Here is an 18763-nt window from a genome sequence, read left to right as displayed (position 1 = left end):
CCCATTCGTGGGAATAGAAGTAAAAGGTAAATTTCAGGAATGTGTGTGTGTGTGTGTGTGTGTGTGTGTGCGCGCGCGCGCATGTGTGTTGTTTGTGAACTGCCCATCAGTTCCCAAATAACCACTCTGAGGCTTATATTAATTATAAAATGCTCAGCCAATAGCTCAGGCTTATTACTAAGTAGCTCTTACATTTACATTAACCCATTTCTATTAATCTATGTATTGCCACATGGTTAGTGTCTTTACCTGTCTTCTAGCATCTTGCTTCTTGGGAGGCTCGCTTGTGTCTCCCTTGGCTCTACCCTTTTTCATCCAAGTCCTTAGTTTGATTGTCCCACCTAGCTTTATTCTGCTTTGCTATAGACCAGTCAGATTTGTTATTAACCAATGACAGTAATACATATTCACAGCGTACAGAAGGATTATCCCGCAGCAGTTGATTTTAAGAAGATCTCAATCATTTGATTTACCGGTGAAGACTCAGGATCCAGATGCTGGACTAAAAGCCTGCTGACTCAGAAAAAGCACCCAGCTGACCTTTCTCCTCTACCAATGTCCCAGATGCTTCTCCTTCACCGTCTTAAAAATCTCTCCTCAGTCTGAACGTCCCTCCCTTCTACTTCCTTTGTATCTCTCCATCTGTCCTCCTGACTCTCTTATACTCTATATGGTGTTTTTTTTTTTTATCAATAATCCTACGTTCACTTCCTAACAACTGGTTTCTTGCTCCACCTCTTGACCTATGGCTGACTTTATTTAATCCTGTTTACAATATTCAAGCAGAAAGCTCTTAGGTTAAAGGTGTGTGCTAAGACTGAGCCACACCACAACTAGAAACAGGATTTTCCGGCAAATAATGCGATATCAGCATTCACAGTGTGATCAAATATCCTGCAACACACATATATACATACACATACAGACATGCAGTGTGTGTGTATGTGTGTAAAACAAGTTGTTGTTGTTTTTTAAATCCTGGTAAAATTTTCTAGAGTCAGCAGCATGGACACTCCCAGGCATTTGTTATTAATGCAAATTCTTAGGTCTCATCCAGACCTATTAACCCTAAACATTGATTGGGGATCAGCACCTGTGACCATGACCTCCATGTGGCTCCACGTAGTCCAGCAGAAGACTGGCTGCCTCTACTGTATGCTGTGTCCTGCTTGAGTTTGCTACTGTACACAGGATCCTAGAGCCTAGTACTGACCTATAATACCAACACCACTGGCACAAATTTCCAGTAAATGAACTGCTTCTGTTTTAAAGATTTTGAAGTCTGCCCTCTGGCTCATTGTATTCACCCACGCTTTCCATTTACCTAAACTGTGAGATTAAAAGCGGAGAAACTATATATCTTGCCCTGCCCCAAATGCTGTAACTATATGTAAAAACCCTTCCATACAAAGACACATACAAGACTTTAGGCACACGAGTTCCCTGGATGTCTTATTAAAATGCACGACTGGCCTGAGGCCCTGCATTTCTAGGCAGCTCTAGGTTGTCCCTGCTGCTCTGTGGATCACACTTTTGAACAGCCAGTCACTCTAATATTATGTATTATGTATTATTATTATTATTATTATTGTTGTTGTTTATTAGGGAGATCCAGTCATGGGGATTTCCACTGTGACACTCCACCTTTTCCTGAGTTGTCCAGATTTTTAACAAAGAACTCTATTCAGGAAAACAGAGGACAGAATTTTGAAATCTTTCTCTAGAATCTGTCTTACCTTTTCTGCATATTTCTATATGCAAACAAGACTTTAAAAATGTTTCCAAGAATGAATCAAAGAGAAGCAGATTGGCAGGACCTATGACCCTGCAGAAACTGCTGTTGAGAATGTGAAGGTTTGAAAGCGGTGGTGTGTGATGTAGAGGCGGAGGGAAAGAGCCGAATCAGATGCTATTTTCCCAGTGTATCAAACTTCTAATTGTGTGGGTTTAAGGAGAGATGTGATACATTTTAGAAACACAAAAGAAGTACTGACTTTGGCCATGACTAAAGCCAAGTCTTCAAATAACATTCTCAAAAATTGGTCTCATGCCACACTCTGGTTGGGCTTTTTGGTCAATGTGACATAAATCAGGATCATCTGGGAAGAGGAACTTGAGCTGAGAAAATGCCTCCATCCTGATTGTCTATAAGCAAGTCCTACAGGGCGTGTTCTTGATTAATGATTGACATGGCATTAATCCCACCAGAAAAGAAGACCACTACCACAATTTTTGAGTCAAATTTGAAGCAAGTTTTATTAAATACTAGCCAGATACTGGCCAGGTCCTCACCCAGGATCCCCAGAGTATGGTGCTGAATTACATTAGACATTATAAAGGCAAGACCCACGAGGTTCCATACTTCCCACCTCCGTCCAATCAGTGGCAAGCACACATCCCGATGTACTTCCTGTCTATGTGCCTCCTGCCTTGTGTGATCAAGCACATCCTGTGCAGCTGGGACAACCAAACTTGTTTACAGAAACAAAAACGTGTGGCTTGTTTCTTATGTGAACAATAACCTCAGCATTCCAGGACGTTATCTTGGGCAAGTGGGACTTACAGGTTAGAGGCATTTCTGTTTCATAGATCCCGAAAACACAGCAATTTAAACTTAAAGCATAACTTTAGCCATCACAGTGGGCAGTGCCACCCCTGGGCAGGTTGTCTTGAGTTGTATAAAAAACAGTCAGAGCAAGCCAGAAGTAACAAGTTCATAAAGACCCCCCTTCATGGCCTCTGCTCCAGTTTCTGCCTCCAGGTTCTTGCCTTGACTCCTTTCCTCTCAGTAAAGGACTGTTCCCTGAAAGCATAAGATGACACAAACCCTTTTGTCCCCACGTTGCTTCCAGTCATGGTATTTGCCACAGCAATAGTAACCTAACTAACATTCACCATCTCCAAGCTCTGATTTTATCTTCAGTGGCTTTCTTTTCAGTCTCTCTTCCCCTAGGACTGCAACCCTCAGCCCTAGGTTCAGTCTCTATGGTCGGCAGTCACTACAGGTTTAAAAAAAAAATCATTTTCTCAGCAAATGCTTCAGAACACCCCTCTGAATCTGCTGGCCTTAGTCTCCTGCATACTTCTGGAAAAAAGTCTGGGAGTGGTAAGGACCTCACCCAAACAAGCAGGGGAAAGGGTGATGCTCCATTGAAAGTCAAAATTTTAATGAAAGAGCAGGAATAGAGGTGGTGTGATCTCCCTGATCCCAGGGCCGCTCTTCTCATCCCATTTGTTTAGAAGCTAGTGGTTTAAGTGTTTTAAGCAAAGTCACATCGATCAGGACCAGTGAAACCAAGTATTCCTCATTTCTTCTTTATTGGTCTTTCCTCTCTACTGTTGCCTTCTTGGCGTTCAGGACTTAATCTGACAGAGCCTCTATAATGTTTGCCTTATCTTTCAATGTTGTCTTTAACGATATATTCCACCGTATTCAACTTAAAGAAACTGTAATAGTTCTTCTGTCATCTCTGGCTCCCCTGCCCTGGCTGCCCAGAGTAAGAAAACCACATTCCTTCTGTGATAGTAATCCTCACTACTCCTTGGCTCTTTGGGGGAAACAAGTCAAAGCTTGACAGAGTGTAGCTTGCCTATCTACTTGGAAGGACTCCGAGCCATAGCCTGGTGATCCCATGAGTGAGGTGGACGCCCTATGCGTGGAGGAGCTCCTACCAGCCCTCTATCCTTCTGTGGTGTCTTCTGCCCCTACAGCTTGATTAATAGTCTGGCCTAGATCTTCCCTGTCAGGTGGCATATTGCTTTCTCAACTTTCCCAGGCCCAGAGATATCCCCGTGGACAGGTAGGGGCATGCACAAAAACTCTGGATGCCTGCCCAAAAAGCAAGTCTGCAGTTTGCAAAGGGGCAATGTAGCAATTACATGAGTAATGCATTGGAGATCTTCTGTGAGAAATCAAAGCTGGGAAAGGAGGGATTTCCTCCTTGGAGTAAGGCTGCTCGGTGAACTAACTCTTGCCTTGGAAGCCCCGTTTTTCCTCTCCCTCCCCCCAAATTCTAATCCCTATCACTCTAAACATTTTTTTCTTGAGTCCTTCACCCTGGTACTCCATAAACCATGGGGAAGGAAGAGAAGGAACTGACTGGAAGTTTACAGTCTGCTTGCTCATAGCAACTGAAAGTTTTCTCAGGTTCTGCTTCCAGGGGAAGGAGCTGAAGAACTCACCCTGGTGTCCGACGGGTTCTGAGCAGCAGCCAGGCTCCTGGTGGCTCCTGGAGCAGGTAGGAAAAGAATGGTCATTCTTGTGTTTTGCTTTGCATGAACTATATAGTCTGAAGACAGACTGGATCCCAAGTACCAGTGAACGGAGTACAGTAAGGTAATCGAAGAGTGTAAGTGCTTTGGCTTCTGTCTGGGAAGCAGCAGCTAATGCAAAGATTGGTTATACTGTTGAGGGCATCACTACCATGGGTCGTCTCTGGAGACTTGTTCACTTACAGCCACAGCCGGCAGGATAGGAAAGAATCCACATTTTAATGAGTTGGGTGTCTGTGTTTTCTGAACTTCTCTCCTGTGCATGTTGGTGTGTGTGCCCTGTCTGCAGACACACACAGCATTGTGAAGAACCCTCTCAAAATCACAGATGCTGAGCAGAGCTCCCCTTAATGCACGACTTTATAACAGTCCAACAATGGCTTCTTGTAAGACGCTACCATATGTTCTTGAAAAGGAATCTGAGTGTCTGAGAAGCATCGAGTGGGTGACGGTTGCATTAACGTCGGTTCCCGGCTCAGCCCTCAGGGTCACAAGCGGTAACGACACATTTTGAGTTCGTGCTCCTCTTTATAAGGAATGTATCTTAGTGAAACCAGATGGGGGGGCCGTAAAACAAACGCGATGAGCGATTGCAGGGTTTGTCATCGCCGGGTCCCAAGCGCCGTAAAAGTAAAATATGATGCATGGCAGATAGAAGGAAGTAATAAAGAGAATGTGGAGGAGAACAAAATGGAATCGGTGAGAGTTTCTAGGTCCACTTTCTTGAAACAAAACTAAGTAGGTTTGGGAGTCAGCAACCAAACAATCATCTCTCAGATAAGATATTTAAGAATCATGTCGTGACATCACCACTTTGTAATGACTGCTCTTGGCCATTGCGTGTTTGGGTTGGGGATGGACAGACGTGACACCTGGCATACAGGGCTACCACAGATGCCGAGTGCTCACTTCGGCAGTGAATGTACTCGAATTGAAATGGAGCAGACATTAGCATTGCCCCTGCACAAGGACGGCATGCAAAACGATCCCGAGTTTAACTACTTTTTCTGTAAATGTCAACCGGTGTCCTCTGACCTTTAGGAACTTGGATAAACTCTCAACTATGTATCTGTATTGTTCATGCATCTACATGTCTATATCTCCCCTCCTACTTCTCCTCTTCAGTAACCTTTACCTACCTTTTATGACGGTGACCAACAAAAACACAGCTGAAGTCTTGGTGCGGCTGTGGGAAGAACACGTGCTTGCCCTGTCCAGTTGAAAATAACAACCCCCAGGCTTGCATGCTTGGCTCAAGCTTTCTAAAGTCCAGTTCCTAGTGGCCTAGTGACAGTCAGTCCTCGGCTATCAGATTTACATACTGACTGAGCTCCACACTTTCTGGGAAAGAACACGGCTCCTAGTCTGAGAGGAGGTATGAAGCAGGGGAAGCTCTGCGCTGTTCTCCCAGGCCCTTTGAGGGTGAGGGTACCTCTTTCATTCAGAGAATTCTTTTCTGATGTCTGCTGGGCTCTTTCTTTCCCACTCTGGGACACATCTGAATGGTTCCAGACTGAAGCAAGCATGTTTAGACCTTCCTCCATCCTAGTCCTGGACCATCCCCTGCCACTGCAGGCTGGAACACCAGCTGTTCTCCTGCAGACCCAGAGACAAGGCTGAGAGATGGAACCAAGGCCTTGTTCCCAGTGCGCGCCCTTCTTTGTCCTTTCTTCCCCGCAGCTTCTTCCCTTCTGGCTTTGCTGTGTCATGCCCTGCTCTGGAAAGTCCTGAGTTTTGTCACTGGCAGCCACTGGCTCCCAGCTCATGCCGAATACAGGCTCTTCTAGCTGTCACTTTCCAAAGGCTGCAACTCCCTGACCTAGTACATCCTTTACAATACAATGCGAGGTGGGGACTACTAATGCCACACTTTGTGAAAACACAAAGTGGGGGAGGTAGGGAGAAGGGAAGGAAAGAAAGAAGCAAGCCAGGAAGGAAGGAGGAGTCTTGTACACACTCGTGGTCAAGGTCAGATTGAAAGGCGCTGCAGTCTCCACTGCAGCCTGTGGAGAGAGAGCCAGCCGAGGTAGCCCAGGAGTTGCTCAAAGATAGTACAGACTCATGAAGAAAGACAGAAAATTATGCTATCCCAGCCTTCTCAGCTCCCTTGTCTTCCGTGAAGCCTCAGGAAAGGTCTGCTAGTGGCCACCAGGGAGACCAAAGGCCTCTCTCCACAGCCTGGGGTGACTTTTCTCTGCGGTCATCTGTCATGTCTACCTTTGAGGCCTGACAGCTGACATTTGTCCTGGTCCCAGTTGATAAAGAAGCACTATGCAGCCTGTTCGTTGCTTGCTATTTAGGGCCCACATGGGTTCTTCAGGCATGGGGATGGGGGTTTCCGCTTTCCCAGTGCTGGTATTTCTGGAGACAGGCTCTGGCCTTTAAATGTCAGGTTTTCTACGCTTATTTTTTCCTTCTCTTGGCTTTCAGTTTGCATACTTAACCCCATGAAGGCCCAGGGGACTCTGTTCTAGCAGCTTCCACTGACCACTCCTAGCAGCTGCCGGAAACAATTCCCATGAAGAATACAATATGGGCTACTTACCATTTCCGTCCGCGCGCTACTAGTGATGGCCTAGGCTCACTCAGGGGGAGCGCTCTCACATCCTGAACCCCTTCATGCTTTCAACCCCCACCCCAGTCTTCGGGAATGTAGATTCCTGTCACACAAGGCTAGAGATGTCAAGGAAGAGCTCTCAGTCGCATCAGGGCCAAGCTCTCTAGCTAACTTGAACAGTGCCCCGAGCCTCCATCTCCTTAGACTTCTTTTGAAACCGTTGTTATTGTGAGGCTTTCAGAAAGAATTGCTGAAACGGAACCAGTTTTGATATTCGGCCTTACCTTTACGTTTCTAAAGGTTTTCTTTGTGGTGACATTGTTTTTTTAAAAGAACGAGAAAATTGGAGATTTAAATAAGAAAACTAGAGGAAGGCTAATCTTACCTGAACACCTTTTGGAAGCCAAGTATTCCTCTAGCCTCTTTCCTTAGGAAGCAGCATTTCATCGCAACAGAAACAGGCAGCGTAGAAAGGCTGAAGACCAAGCATCATGGAGTCAGGCTAGACAACATGGTGGTGGTGGGGTGCAAGGGTCAGATCGAAGCTCTGAGTCAAGCCTGCCTCCACTATGGTGCCTTGATTATAAACAGCTTCTTGGTGGCCAGTGTCCTGAGGTAGCGCATCTCTCTTCAGCCCCACAACCCTGGCACATAGATCCATGACAATTGCTTGGTGGGTGAGCAGATTGAGAGTCAAGCACATTCAGCCTCATGGGAACTATAGCTCCTACTACAGTTAACTCATCTCAGACATGGTTTCCTGGGGAATGGTGTGCACATGAAAACCCTTGTATTTCTGGATTCTAGTTAACAATAATCTCTTCATAAAGCTTCTGACTTCTCCATTCTTGATCTTAGCAAGGTGCCCACTACATGTACTGTGTTTTATCTACTTTATTCGTTCATTTGTTCTACATTTATGATGTTTCCTGAATTCCCTTCTGGGTCATTCTTCATTGTCTTGAAGTTTGTGTCTTGGTTTCCCTTTAGAGTATTTGACCACATTCTTGGATCCTCCAAACGTACTTTACATTCTTTATAGTCTGGACAGACGGACAGTTTTCCAAATATTTTAATTTGCTTCTACTTAGGCTGAAGGAGCGGAAGGAGCTCCCACAGCATCTACTTAGAGTAATAATCCACAGTTTAATCAGTTCTCTCTTCTTTCATTTAAATATGGTCAAATACTTGCAACAATTCATTCAGTCGATTGCCCACTTTTGTCTCTCAAAAGTCCCACTTCCACCAAACACTGCAATTGGACAAGTTGGCTGAGTTCCTTTCCCATCCACAGCGCTCATTAGAATGGCCTTTGGCCTCCACATTTTCCCAGACTTCTACTCATGACTACTTGGGTGTTCTCTACAGACAATGTAGTGTTCTCTGTGGCTTCTTTTTTCCTTCTGAGACCTCAAAAGGATCACCACAGAGGTCCATTTTGGGAGAATATAAACATAACAAGAGGACACCGTCTCCAGAGAGAAATTACCCAGCCAGCAGTGGTCTCAGGCTAGCCTATATTCAGCTGGATTTGTGTTGAGGTCGGGGGAATTGATTGCAGGAGGCTTTTTCTTCCTATCACTGATCCTTCTGAAAATGACACCAAGTCAGTTCCTAGCAGTGACTCCTCTCGCCAGAGGGATGAGACCTGAAACGCCGTGTTTTATGTTTACTAGGGTTGCGAAAGTGGAGGAAAGATCTGGGAGAGGTTGAGAAATAAAGAGAAAGAGATGGAGAATAAACGAGGAAAGTTGGATTGAGGAATAATGTGGTTATGGATAAAGTAGCCTCTTCGGGTTTCTTGAAATGAAGCCTAACATGTAGGACGTAATCATTGATTGGTTGATTTATATGGTAGCCATTCTCAAGATGGCTGCTAAGGGCCCCTGTCTCCTAATATTAGTATCCAGTATTGTCCCCTTCCTCATTCTACCAGAGCTGGTCTTTGACTAAGAGCACACAGAAGTGACGATAGGTCTGTCCTGATGTCATGTTATAAACGACATTGTAGCCTCCATCTAACTCACAGCCTCCCTCTCCAAGGTCGCTCCTTCTGAGGGAAGCCAGCTGTTGCCATGTGAGAGAGGAGAACAGGGTGGTAAAAGTACCTCAACTGCAGTAGGATCCCAAGGCGTAGCTTTACCAGAAAGGTGACGCCATCAGTCGTGTCCATGCCCTGCAAGACTTCTGTAAACAGATGGTGCCAGTTAAATGCTGATACGGAGAAAACACCTGAAACAGCAGTGTCCTAAACCAACTTGAGTGTATTGTTTCTCATGGTCCCTGTGTTAACTAACCCACCAGCCACTTCTGCTGGTTCGTCCTCTGCACCCGCACACATGCCGTTTGGGTCACTGGCTTAAGAGGGCATCACTCCAGGGATAAGGTAGCTGGAATACCTGAGCTGGCCTTTTGTCCCAGTCCTTACCAACAGCTGGACAAGAGCAGGAACTACAGGACTTCTTGCAGCCTGGCCTTGGAAGTTAGATGCCACCTCTGTCTGGCATGTTCCACGGAGCAAAGCAAGCAAAGAGGTTCACCTAGATTTGAAGGAAGGAGACACAAATGCTGTATTTTCTTTGGTTCTTGGGGCTTTTTGATTTGTTTTGATTTTGAGCAAGGCCCTTTCCTGAGCCATTCTTGTCATGACACTTGCTACATAGCTCAGGCTGTCCTCGGAATCCCATATGCAGGGCTTACATGTGTATGCCACCACACCTGGATAAAGTCCATTTCTTTTTTCAAATATGTTTTTTATTCATTTTAGAGAATTGAATCCAATGTATTTTGATCGAATTGACCTCAACTCCTCCCCCTTCCCGGATCTCCTCTCAACTTTGCTAACCCAACACATGTCCTTTTTCTTTTTATTAACAATAACCCACCAAGCCCCATTCATACTGCCCATACGCTCCTAGGTGAGGAACCACCCACTGGAGTATAGTCAACCTATGGGGGGCTACACCCTCGGAGAAAACTGACTCCTCCTCCCTCAGAAGCCATCAACTGTCCATAGCTCCTCAATCAGGGCTGAAATTCCATTTCTTAGTAACATCTTCAAATGATTTGTCCTCACTTTGAATCCATGAAGTCCATCTTCAGATAATATGTATGCATTCCTCCCATGTGTAAAGCATGTTCATCTTCTCAAGGCCCCCGAACTCTCTATTACTTACCACGTGAGGCTCAAACTCGATCATCTTATGTGCTGCATCCAGTCCAGACAAAGGAAAGGTATCCTGTGTCTTAATACTTCCCTTTATCCAGCGGGGAAGTTTGTCTTCCAACATAGCCAGTCTAAGCCTGTTGACTTCCTCTAAAGTCAGATTCCAAATTAAGCCATATACCTGATATACAATGAAACATGTATATTCACATACAATGAAATATATAGGCAAGCTACCTAAATAGCTAGACACCTTCATTCTGGGTGGGAGAGATAGGCTGCCACAGTGGCAGCCGGTCCATAGTGATTCTTGAATCTGTCTACATACAGATAGTCGGGCTCCCCTATCCAAGCAGGCCCAGTTCCTTGAACAAATCCTGGCTCCACATTTGACTCACCACCTGAGTTCTTTACGTTCTAAGATGTCTTTTGGGAAAGAAATGGCTTGCATTTGCCACTCTGTAGTGCTCCCAGCCCTAGAAAGTAGGGAGTCAGGAAGTTTCCTGTCATTCTAAACTGTTACTACAGTGTGGCGCGCCCCTTGACCAGCAAGGAAGAATGACCACGAAGTCGAGGATTCGTCTCAAATCACACTTTATTGGAGCCTCTTGGTTGAAGGGAGAGCGGGAAGTGAGAGAGAGAGCACGAAGGCCAAGCAGCATCTGCTTATATAGGTTAAAGGGACTCAGGTACTGTCCTGATTGGTGAATACCAGTCTGCTGATGCCCAAAGCCTCGGGATTGGCCAGGGGCAAGGCTCAATTGCGCATGTACAAGCAAAGGGCGCTCAGCCCCACGCGGCAATACCAAAGAAGGACTTTGTTTACCTCCAAGCTTTAGGACCATCAGCGCCATCTTGTAATGGCGATATCCGGACGGCTCCTTACACTACAGTCTGGTATGACACCTTTGGAAATGGTGTAGGATTTCTACGTCCCTTTTTGTGCTGTGCTTTCCATGAAGTTTGTACTTACAATGCTTTTGGGGACAAGTCTCTGTACTAGTGCTGGCCAAGAAAAATATGCAAATCACAGACATGAGCCACGTTTTAAAATTCTAAGAGCTACTTTGTGTGTGTGTGTGTGTGTGTGTGTGCACGCATTTGTGTGTGCATGAGCATGCACACATGCGCATGTGCACTATAGTGGAGATTCAACCCAGACCCTTATGCCTGCTAAGCAAGCACTCCACCATTGAACTGTACCCCATGACATTTAAAACAAAAAGCAGTAAAGAGAAATAGGTTAGAGTAATTTCATTAATATATTCCACTTAACCTAATACGTCTAATTTATCATTTCAATAAGAAAACTACATAAAAATTAAGATATTTTGTGGGTTTTGCCTACGACATTTTAAGGCTCCAATGTTAATTTTTCACTTTAACTGCCTCTCAGTTTAGACTGGCCACATTTCAACTTTCCCGGGACTATAGTGACTGACTTATTTAACCTTTGTTGTTATTACCCACTGGCTTATTGTGTACCTGCGTTCAGCTGGAAGGTCCCTTGGGGGGCTGAACTCAGCTGAGACAGTTGGGCCTTGCTTTCAGGTAGGAGATGTGTGAGCAACTTATAAAGACTCTACCATTGGCAGTTCTAGTCCCATTGGCCCACATGTGTCATATGATCAAGTCTACCGTCAAGGAGGAAAGTGGGGAGGGCCGAGCACAGACCACTGGTGGAGTCTTCTAGTCTCTTTTACAAATGACACATTGCTCTTGTATCTGAGCATTTTTTTTTTTTAAGCACAGAGGCACGTCGCCCGCCCTCAGCTCAGACTCCCAGCAATGATGGCTGAGCACCTAGCTTTTCTGTAATTGGAAAGGTGGCCACCTGCCATTAACACTCAAGGGAGGGAAAAGAAAGAGGAACCGAGTTCCCAGTGACCAATTTTCCTCTCCATATCTAATGTTGGAAGTTCCCCATTGTGACAGCTTGTCAGACTTCCCATTTAGAAGAAAGCAGCTGAGATTTATTCCGCACTTGTTAGGTGTCAGAAAGTGCGCCGAAAGCTTCAGCAGTTTCCTCTCATTAACTTCTCAAGGCAGTCTTTCCCGGAGGAGGCACAGAGAAACCAGTCAATCACCCAAGGTCACACAGCAAACTAGAGAGGGAGGTGGGACCTGAACTCAGACAGCTTGCAGACAGAGAAAGCAAAGGAGTTAATGGTACCAGATGAAATATGGCTGGCAAGGCCTGACTGCATGGGGAAGTGGCTACCTTCCGGAGCTTGGTTCTTTAGGATTTCTGCACAAAGGTTCTCTAGGACGCTGACTCCCATCCGGTTAACTGCTGTCTAAATTATCACCCTTTTTCCTAGTCCGCTTCACTTGCGTCTCATATCTGAACTAAGCCTGGAAGATTGAAAAAACCCTAATGTGCTGTGGAAATAATGACTCGGTGGCCCTGAACCTGACTAGAGAGCCTGCTGAGTCTAGGAAGACCCCCTGCAGGGCTCCCATGACCCTGGAGGAGAACCCACAGATCTGGATGAAAACGGGCTGGTCTGCTCACCACACGGCAGGATTTATGACACATGACAGAGCCAGGAAAAAGAAAGGAAGAAACTACTTGCATTCATAATTGAGTCTTTGCAAACCTTCCCAAATGCTTCAACAGTTTCGGCAGTGACAGGGTAGCGATGGTAAAGATGTCTGAAGTTCAGGAGGAAGAACAGGCAGTGTGCTAGGCAGTGTGCATGCAAAGGGAAAAATTGGGATGAAGCAAGGACTGGGTGGCTCCCAACACCTCCTACTAGGGCTCACAGCCTTGGGGGCCCACAATCTCACCTCACTAAACTCATGTTAGTAAAGGCGAGAACCACACAGCCTGCTAACCTGCTGTCTATCTACCGTGGGGCTAAGCGCCATCTTAATTAGATTACTTTCTCTCTAGCCAAATTCTTATGCAAATAACAGAGGTTTCCTTCCTAGCACGCAGGCCCCCAGTTGAACCCCTGGAGACTCATTCCTGACAGACTGACCGCAAACAGAAGCATCTTCTTGGAAGCGGCATGTGTGGGCGATGCTTCTTTGGGATTCTCTGTAGTACCGGGTAGCATCAGGCATCCCTCCCATCAGAGAGGGGAGGTCTGACAAGAAGGGCACAGCCAGGAAGAGAAGGCGCCTGTGCTCTTCAGAGTCAGACCACAGTAGACGTTCACAGTCTGCAGGTGAGCCGCAAGGTCAGCTACTGGAAACAGCAGCTGAGGGCTGTCACTCAACCACATTTTCAGCACCCCACTCACAGCCATTTTCTTTTAGATAAAGATTTATTGAGCTGTTAGAAAGAACAGGGTAGACTACACTTGCCCGAATTTGTTTTCACAATGTTTCCATTTAAATTTAGACAGTGGCTGACAGCTGCCTTAATTGAGTCACTCAGATGCTAGCTGAGAACCTGATGAGCCAGTGGCGTTGGCAGCCATGCGTCTCCTTCCTCTTCAGGCTTCCTGCTTACTGGGAGCCTGTTCCCTAGTGAAGCTCAGTCCTATGGCTCAGACTGAAGCCAGGAATCTTTCCCCTGGAGGCTGGCACAACCCGAACTAGGAGGCAGAGCATTCATTACGTTAACCAGGCTGGCCTCGAACTCAGAGATCCACCTGCCTCTGCTTTCTGAGTTCTGGGATTAAAGGCGTGTGCTACCACATCTGGCTGGTCCATTCTTTTTCACCACAATGTAAGCACATCTAAGAGAAGGAAAGGATTCAGAGGTCAAAGGCCCTTTGTGGGATATAACACACCAAGCCAGGGTTAAGGCGTTATAGTCAGCGGCACGTAGCAGCAGAATGTCTGGTAGATTCTGGGTGGCAAATACTCCCTTATCTGTGCCTGCGACCTGTGAGTCTCTCCAGGGTCCCACATCCAGTCTGCTTTTGGAGGTATCCCCTGAAACCCATTTGGTCCAAACATAGACCTGTCCTCATGTCTTCTACAGCCTCAGTCACCCTTGAACGTCTCCTTTCCCTGCCGGTCTCCAAGCCCACAGACGGCACCTCCCACTTGTCTGCTCCAAGTCCCCAGAGCCCAGCCTCCTCCCCTGTCAATCTTTCCCTTGTTCCCTGCCTCCATCTCTCTCTTCTCACCCTCTTAACTCCTTCGTACATCTGCCTTGAGCTGATCAACTCTGATTACACCCTCTCTGTTACAAGTCCCGTGTCTTAGGTTTCTGTTGCAGTGATAAACACTCTGGCCCGAAGTAACTCGGGGACGGAAGGATTTATTTGGCTATACACCCCGATCTCAGTCCATCCCAAGTCAGAAACCCGAACAAGGCAGGCACCTAGAGATAGGACCTCAAGCAGATGCTGTGGAGGAATGCTGCTTACTGACTTGCTCTTTATGGTTCACTGGGCCTGCTTTCTTCTACCACCCAGGACCACTCGCCCAAGAGTGGCGCTGCTCACGATTGGCTGGGAGGGCTGGGCCCTCCCACATCAATAGTTAATCAAGAATGCCGAGCCCAGTGGCTCACACCTTTAATCCCAGCACTCTGGAGGCAGAGGCAGGCAGATTTCTTTGAGTTCGAGGCCAGCCTGGTCTACAAAGCGAGTTCCAGGAGAGCCAGGCCTGTTACACAGAGAAACCTTGTCTCAAAAAATAAATAAATAATAATAATTAATTAATTAATAAAAATAAAAGATGAATCAAGAAAACGCCCCCGTAGACTTGCCCACAGACCAATTGGATGGAAGAGTTTTCTCAATTGAGTTTCCTTCTTCACAGATGACACTAGTTGTGTCAAACTGGCAAGAAACCAACCGGCCCCCTGTGCCTCTGGCACTCTGTCACAGCTACAGCAGAAGTCTAAAGTCTACCGTGTACTCTGCAGAACCATTCTCCATTAGAAACCTAACCACCAACCCCATTACCTTCCCTGGTAACCCAAACCTTAGTGGCTTTGCTGGTCCTCTTTTCTCTGCATTAAATACATTTTCCCATTTACTTCACTTCTCTACCATTACATAATTGTCTTCTCCTTCCCCAAGTTCCCTCTCCAGCTCCCAGCTCCCGCCCCTCTCCAGCTCCCGGAGAGCGCCTCTCTCCAGTTCCCCGGGACCGCCCCTCAGTCCCGCCCACAAAGCGACTGCTGTGGCTGGTGTAGAATATATGGAGTGTTGACTACACGCAGGCGGAGCGCAGTCAGTGCTTCCTGTTGCGGGAGGGAGCACAAGTCAAATAAGGGCTCCAGGAGATGATGGAAGAGACCAGAAAGGGGGCAAGAAAATATTGAACACCAGGTTAAGACAGCAAATGTGTTGTGTCAGGGATATCGGAGCAGAAGAGGACTCACGATGCCTGTGTTGAGTGGGAGGACCACGGCAGTGCTGGTTCTGCCGGGACTCTGCATGCCGGTAGGGGGGTATGCACAGAGAAATTTTGACATGTTACATCAAAGCCTTTAAAAGGATGGCAGCATTTGACGCAACATTTATGTTAGGAAGAATTCCTCTAAAGAGAAACATCTAACCAGTATTTAGTGGTGTTTATATAAAGAGTCCAGTTTGTATCAACTGTAACCTGGTAACAGAAGCAATGCCCAACTACAGGCATATGATTAAATAAACTAAGCACATTTTTGCCCTAGACCATTAACCAGCTATCCAAAGCCACAATACAGAGCTATATTTATAAACAGTAAAGGGTAATATTTGTGATATAGTAGAAAATGGATGTGTGTGTATGTGTGTGTGTGTGTGTGTGTGTGTGTGTGTATGATTTCACTTCAAAATAGCAGCATAGAAAAGGCCTAAGAAATACTATAATGTAACCAGTATTCTATTGCAAGCTGGTAGTATTTTTTCTCATTTATTTTCTGAAATTATAAAATATTAGAGGGATATAAAAATCAGAGGGATGGAAGGACAGAGACATGAGGATCACCAGTCTGAAGGCTGCTTCTATTAGGGGAGAAGACAGGGACAGCATAAATCACAGCCACCTGTCTGCATCCCACAGAATTCCAGTTTCCAGCTTTGCCATGGCCTCAGGGCTGCCTGTCTGGTGCAGACACTTGGGGCAGCAGCAAGGTAGTAGTGCCCAGTATTTCTAATATCCTAGCTAATCAAGGATCCCTGTGAGGGCATTTGGAAGATACTAGAGACTACAGCAACTAGTGACCCTGAATATTTCGTGACCATGGGTCGTTTCAAAATTCTACTATAAACAAAATTATTTAAAAGTTTCTCTAAGAGGCATTAGTGTGCCTGAGCTCTCAGACTGAGGCAGCTGGCAACAGCCCCTGAAACTGATGAGCTCTTCTTCCCCCACAGCCTTGCCTACAAACACTATGCCCCTCAGCCCCTCAGTGGTACTGGCAGCTGCCCCTGTAGCTACACTAAGGAGGCAGGGAGAGAGTCCGTGCTCCCTACAGTGTCTCCTGCTGGGTGACCCCCACACACCCTACCTTACATGACACACCACATCCTCCCCACCTCTTGTCTCCTCAGGTGTTCTTTCGGGCCTTTTCGGCCACTCAAACTCATAAATCTAGAGGGCCCCAAGCTGGCAATGGCAGCAGTTTAGCCAAGTCTGTCCCCAGAGCAAATTGTCTGGGAAGTCTGCCAGCACCTAAGGAAAACCTGGCCTGTGGAAAAGGAATGAAGCGCTCTCATACAGCTAATGAGTATTCACCGTGGAGACACCGTGCCTTCCTGGCCTTTCCCACAGGTCCGCACTCTCAAGCCCCTGCTTGCCCTGGAGCCTGCTGGAGTGCAGCACAGAGATGGGAACAGGTGGTAGGCTACTGTCCAAAACACAGAGGAAAAAGTCAAATAATTGATCCCCCAAATGACCCAAATTTTCAAAAGGTGTTACTAGATAGGACAGATGAGGGGCAACGAGCCAGTCTGTCTGGAAAGTTTATTGCAGCCCGCTATGAGCAGTCTCTCCCCTTCCCAAAACAAATAATCCTGTGAGTTACCTCTTAAAGCAAACTGTAATTAAGTTCTCTTGCCTACAAGGTTGATCGCTCTGTGATGTCTCTAAGCTGGTTTGATTTTTCCCTGCCTCAACTTGTCCCTTCACTTAAGCCTTTCTCTCTCTTCCCACCCCATTCTTTAGACCTGGTTTTTCCTCTTAACTTTCCCCACATTCCTGACTGAAACTATGAACTGAGGCTGGCAGTCAACATAGGACTTCAAAAGAACTGAGACTTTAAAAAGCCATTTTATAAAGCCAAGGTGGAGAGATGACTCAGTGGTTAACAGCGCATGCTTGCTGCTCTTCCAGAGGGCCCAAGTTGGGTTCCCAACTCCCAGGTCAGTTGATTCACAACCACCTCTAATTCCAGGTCTAGGAAATTTGACTCCTTTTGGCCACTGCAGGAATGCATGCACGTGGACACACACACACACACACACACACATGCACTTTTTTTTTTTAAAGTCAAGCACAGATGAGGAACATCACTCTAGTAACAAGCCCAGGAAGATATACCTTCACATGACTGCCCACCATTATTCTAAATGTTTATGCGAGTCCTTACCTGGAATTGCCTCTGGGGATAGCTTACAGGGCATAGGAGAAATCCAAAAGTCGGGCTTTAACGTTTTTGCCCCCTCTTGATTATTTTCTTCCATCAGACTTGTTTCTAAATTACAAATCTTTCTGGGGAAAAGAATAAAATATTCTAGAAAAAAAGAACTGCCACTAGCAATAGTGTGTGTGTGTGTGTGTGTGTGTGTGTGTGTGTGTGTTAAATAAGGCCCTAGGATAACCCAAATGGAGATGCGCCAAAATAATTTTCAAAAACAGAGCAACACGGAAGCCATGCATGGGAAAGTGCTTCAGCTGGTTTTCTTTCCAAAGTTCGGGAAGGTGGAGCATCATTTTTAATCATTGACAATCAGTTTGTCCTATGATGAGCCCAGCTCTAAACTCTTCGCTCAATTCTCCCGCCAGCTCTGTGAGGAATCCGGGGCTTGGAGAGGTCTCCCTGCAGCGGGGCTGCCTGGTAAAATAGCATCTGAGAGGCTAATGTCCTAGAACCAAACAGAAAGCAGGTGCTCTGAGTCATGAAGACTCTGCAGGGTAAAATAATAGATGTCAGTTTGGGGGTGTGCAGCCGTTACAGGGGGACACAGAAGTACTGCCTGTAGGTTTTAGAATGCACAGTCGGCCCGTGTGAGAGATTTGGGGATCCTGTCTGTCGCCATTTCCTAGGTGGAAAACTGAAGCAAAGAGATGTTAAGTCTCTTGGAATAGGAAGGAGTATCTAAAGTAGTATTCTTGCTGCAGCCTTTAGAGTTTGCAGTGCAGACATCTTATCCTCTTCTCGGTCATTCACAGGGTGTATTTGTGCAGAGACCACGTGACTCTCTCCATTGCGTGGGTCCTCTTCCGCAGACTAGAAACGAGGAGCGCTCAATTTGGGGCCTCGCCGCTGTGATAAGTCGGTCTCTGAAATCTGGCCACACCATCCTTCAAGCTCCCCGTCTTTAAAGAGCTGGCCCAGTGCTGGGGTGGTAGATAGTCATTACGCATTCTAAAATGCTGTGTGTTGTGGCAATTTAATTAGTGTTTATGAAGTACTTAGAGATCCTCAGATGAAAGGTGCTCAACCAAAAAACAATTATCCCAGGATCCTTCCCACGGTCCTGCTCCAGATTGGATGGCCAGAATGAGAGGAGCTGAGTCGGGAGTCTGGGAAGCCCAGGAAACAGACTTAAGCTGCGGGATGTAGATGTTAAGCTCCTCGCCCGTTGCACAGAAGGAAGGTTTATTTTTGGTTGCTGGAAAGTCGCTGTGAATCATTGCATCCCCAGGAG

General features: G+C 46.3%; 1 protein-coding gene and 1 non-coding gene across 2 annotated transcripts in view; both read left to right on the top strand.

The window, feature by feature from the left end:
* The first annotated feature begins 3968 nt into the window (after nt 1-3968).
* Nucleotides 3969-18763, top strand: part of Frmd6 (FERM domain containing 6) — a 229011-nt gene continuing 214216 nt past the window's right edge. Inside the window, exon 1 of the mRNA XM_085697552.2 lies at nt 3969-4238. The gene's annotated coding sequence lies outside the window, so the exon portion shown is untranslated. The remainder of the gene's footprint in view (nt 4239-18763) is intronic.
* Nucleotides 5178-5280, top strand: LOC125388113 (U6 spliceosomal RNA). The gene has a single exon (XR_015739353.1). It is a non-coding gene; the product is annotated as a U6 spliceosomal RNA (small nuclear RNA).

This window comes from Myodes glareolus, chromosome 11, assembly GCF_982192425.1.
Source record: "Myodes glareolus chromosome 11, mMyoGla1.1, whole genome shotgun sequence".
Classification (NCBI taxonomy): domain Eukaryota; kingdom Metazoa; phylum Chordata; class Mammalia; order Rodentia; family Cricetidae; genus Myodes; species Myodes glareolus.
The sequence above is the reverse complement of the archived record's forward strand: the minus strand, read 5'-3'. Positions and strand labels throughout refer to the sequence as shown.